The sequence below is a fragment of the Chiloscyllium punctatum genome, chromosome 29 (assembly GCF_047496795.1).
Source record: "Chiloscyllium punctatum isolate Juve2018m chromosome 29, sChiPun1.3, whole genome shotgun sequence".
Classification (NCBI taxonomy): Eukaryota; Metazoa; Chordata; class Chondrichthyes; order Orectolobiformes; family Hemiscylliidae; genus Chiloscyllium; species Chiloscyllium punctatum.
The window spans coordinates 16,901,052-16,905,016 of record NC_092767.1 but is presented as its reverse complement, the minus strand read 5'-3'; the positions used below and the strand labels follow the sequence as shown (position 1 = coordinate 16,905,016).

Sequence of the window (3,965 nt, the reverse complement as noted above, 5' to 3'; positions counted from 1 at the left end):
AGTTGGAAACTGCGACTGGAATGATTGGCTCTCTGATGAGCCGCGATGCACACAGGTGGAATGGCCTTTTCCCACTTTGTACATCTACGAAGACAAGTTGAAAATGTTCATAAAGTGTGTTTTATTTACACCAAATACGACAGTATCTATCGCCTTGTCTTGTTATTTACTTGTGAGGATTCCATACTCTCAGAACCGTGGCCCGGATCGTATTCCGGCTCATGGAATGCTGGTATTGTTCAGCTAACATGTCGGTGTACCAGTACTTCTGCCGATTTTCCGATGCTAGCAGGTCATTGGTTTTGTCCAAAACATTATGAATGTTAACATAATACGAATAGCTGCAGTTGCTGGAAATCTGAGCCAAAAACGAAAATTGATTGCGGAACGCAGAAAGACTGGCAACAGAAACATCGACTTTCCTGCTCCTCGGATGCTGCTGTGCTTTTCCAAAATTTTCTGATCTAAAATCAGGTTTCCAGCAACTGCAGTCCTCACTTTTGCCTAGTTCCTTCAGTGTCGCTGGTTCCCAATTCAAGAACTCCATCTCTAGCGGTTTCATGTCTGTACCTCCATGCTGTCGAGTTGAAGAGTGAAGAAAAGTAACTCACCCCCTCCATCTCTGGGGTAATTAGGGGCTGAAGGTGAATCGTATCACATTGAAGTGTATCTACAAGCGACTTAATCTCTGTCTTTTATTGGGAACCATCTCTTTCATTGTAACCATCAGGAAAGACCATTTCGTTCGCTAAAAAGAGAAATGAATATGTCACTAACCTTTGTTTGTTTCATGGCCAAGAATACTCAGATCAATAGCTCCCTTGATTACCTCTGCTGGTCATGTTCGCAAAGCGGTCTAGCAAATTGCCAAGTGTGATTTTCCTTTCAATAAATAATGTTGAACCAATTTTGCTGCAAATATCTTGTCCTAACTTTGTGCTTTTCTTCTTTTACATTGGTGTCTCGCACCTTACAAATGACAGCAAAGGTATGAATGGAGATGGAAACATGTAACTCAAGTCAGCGGCAGCTTTCAATGAGATCACGGCTGATTTGGTCAATGCTCAGGGGGCGGTGCTGTCTGTAGTCATGGCCGAGTGGTTAAGGCGATGGATTAGAAATCCATTGGGGTTTCCCCACGTAGGTTCGAATCCTGCTTACTACGTTATGAACGCTTTCCTGCTGGAACTATTCAAAGTTCAGAAAGCCTGTTTTGCAAACCAGGCCTGTAATTTGATTAGACTTGAGAAACTCGAGTTCTTCATCAGAAATGCTCCACATTTAAAACATGATCTCTGTTTCTCTTTCCAGATACACTGCTCGACACATCGGGTTTCTGCAGTTGTTATTGAACGCTCTTTCAGAAGTGCTGCTTTTCATTAGATTCCTTTCATCCTTTGTCCTCTGTTCTCTGACTCTGGTCATTGGCAACACTTCCTCCTGCTCGTCAGAGTGCTCATTCCCCACCGCTCCCTCTCCCATCATTACAAACGACCGCAGGAAATTGCCACTTAACCATCTTTGTTCCAAAGTGAAACTCACCAGCCTAGGAACTCTCTCCACCAAACGGGACTTCTCATCCCTGGACATTGTGCAAGCCAGAGGATTGTGAAGAGTTACTGTGAAAATATTGTCAGTTGGCAGTTCGAAAAATGATTAGGATGCAAACCATATAATTTAGGCTCCAGCTTTGGAAATCTTGAGAAACCCTTTGGGAAATGGAATCATAGGAGATACAAGAAGTGTAAATTGTCAGTCCGAGTAGAGGAAGGGACATTGACTCTGATCTTCTCGGCACAGGAACTGATCTGAGACATTGAAAGAATTCTCGCTCCCGTACGCGAGGAATACAAACTTCATCTGGACTGTGGGATAATGAAAAACTCTGGAACACTCAAGACAGTATCCAAATATTGACTGAGATCACTACAGTACGAGTACTATAGATGGGTCAGTTTTTGTCCACTGTGTGCGGGAGGGCTTCCTGACACAGTATGTAGACATGCCTTGAAGGGAAGAAGCCACTTTCGATTTAGTACTGGGTAATGAGCCTGGCCAGGTTTTAGATTTGGAAGTAGGTGAGCACTGTGGAGACAGCGATCACAATTCTCTCAGGTTTACTTTCGTGATGGAAAGGGATAGGTGTACTCCACGGAGCAAGAGTTTCAGCTGGTGGAAGGGAAATCACGATGCAATGAGGTAAGATTTAGGAATCGTAGAGTGGGGTAGGAAACTGTAGGGGGTGAGCACATTAAAAATGTGGAGGTTATTCAAGGAAAAGCTCCTGTGTGTCCTAGATAAGTATGTACCTGTCAGGGAGGGAGTAAGATATAGAACGCGTGAGCCGTGCTTTACTAAGCTAGTGGAAACCCTGGTCAAGAAGAACAAGAAGTCTTATGTTAGGAGAAAACGTGAAAACTCAGTTCGAGCGCTCGAGGGTTCCAACGATATCAGGAAAGACCTAAAAAGGGAGCTGAGAAGAACCAGAAGGAGACATGAGAAGTTGTTGGCAGATAGGATCAGGGTTAACCCTAAGGCTTTCCATAGGTATGTGAGCACTAAAAGAATGACGAGAGTTAAATTTGGGACAATCAAGGATAATAGTGGGAAGTCGTATGTGGAGTAAGTGGAGATAGAGGAAGCACTAAATAAATATTTTTCGACAGAGTTCGCTATAGATAATGAAAATGTTGGCGAGGAAGATAGAGAGATACTTGCGTCTAGACCAGAAGAGATTGAGGTTCACATGGAAGAGATATTAGAAATACTGCAGAGTGTGAAAATAGATAAGTCAGCTGGGCCGGACGGGATCTATCTGATGTTGTTCAGCAAATGCACGACAGGAAGGTACAAATCAAGCTGATGCTAACAACGGCTCGCTTTGAGCCGCTAATTTGCAGTGAAGTGGCGGCGCCAATAAAAGGTGTCACGCAGCTCGTCTAATTCCACATCCTGAGCTCGAAATGACCAGATGTCTCTCGCAGAGTTTCGGCAGGGTCTTGCTTAGACGACACCATGACAGGTTTTCACTGGGGTGGATCATGAATTCGCGTCGGGACTGCGAATAAAACAATGGAAACTTCCAGCAGAGAAGGAAGCGACCCCGAAGCAGGCAGCTGAGGACAAATGTTTCTCCTTTGCCAGTGAAAGTCACTGCTTCACATATTGGAAACTTCGAAGTGAAGCAGTGTTGGTGATTTTCTTCGCTGTTTGTTCACCTTTTTAATTCTGATTCCGTGAAAGTCAATGACATTACATATCGACATTCTGCCAGCGGTGTGCGTGTCTGTTGGGCCAGTGGCGTAATGGATAACGCGTCTGACTTCGGATCAGATGATTGTAGGTTCGAGTCCTACCTGGCTCGAGGGGAATGTCTGACTTTAACCGTGCCCCACGTTGACGCTCCCCTGTGATGTTCCTGCCGGGACGTCGCTTCTGTGCTTCCACATTTGAAACTTGCATTTGTCCTATTATCCATTTCAAATTCCAGCTCACCACAACGGAGACCTCTGTCGCTTTGGGGGTATCTTTCTGTGTGTCTCCCTTTGTGGGTGAAAATGAGCATAAGTTCCTCAAAAGAGTTACAAGTCGCTGTGCAAAGGTCGCACATCTGCCCCATTATTGTGCCATTTAAGAACACAGGATAAAGTCATTGACATTTGCACTGGGAACATGAGAACACACGAGACTTTGGGCCAAAGTTGGAAACTGCGACTGGAATGATTGGCTCTCTGATTAGCCGCGATGCACACAGGTGGAATGGCCTTTTCCCACTTTGTACATCTACGAAGACAAGTTGAAAATGTTCATAAAGTGTGTTTTATTTACACCAAATACGACAGTATCTATCGCCTTGTCTTGTTATTTACTTGTGAGGATTCCATACTCTCAGAACCGTGGCCCGGATCGTATTCCGGCTCATGGAATGCTGGTATTGTTCAGCTAACATATCGGTGTACCAGTAC

The 3,965-nt window shown here is 44.5% G+C and overlaps 2 non-coding genes across 2 annotated transcripts; both read left to right on the top strand.

Moving 5' to 3' along the window:
* The first annotated feature begins 1,083 nt into the window (after positions 1-1,083).
* Positions 1,084-1,165, top strand: trnas-aga (transfer RNA serine (anticodon AGA)). Its single transcript has one exon. It is a non-coding gene; the product is annotated as a tRNA-Ser (tRNA).
* A 2,126-nt stretch (positions 1,166-3,291) lies between these two features.
* trnar-ucg (transfer RNA arginine (anticodon UCG)) lies at positions 3,292-3,364 on the top strand. The gene has a single exon. It is a non-coding gene; the product is annotated as a tRNA-Arg (tRNA).
* The last annotated feature ends 601 nt before the right edge of the window (positions 3,365-3,965 follow it).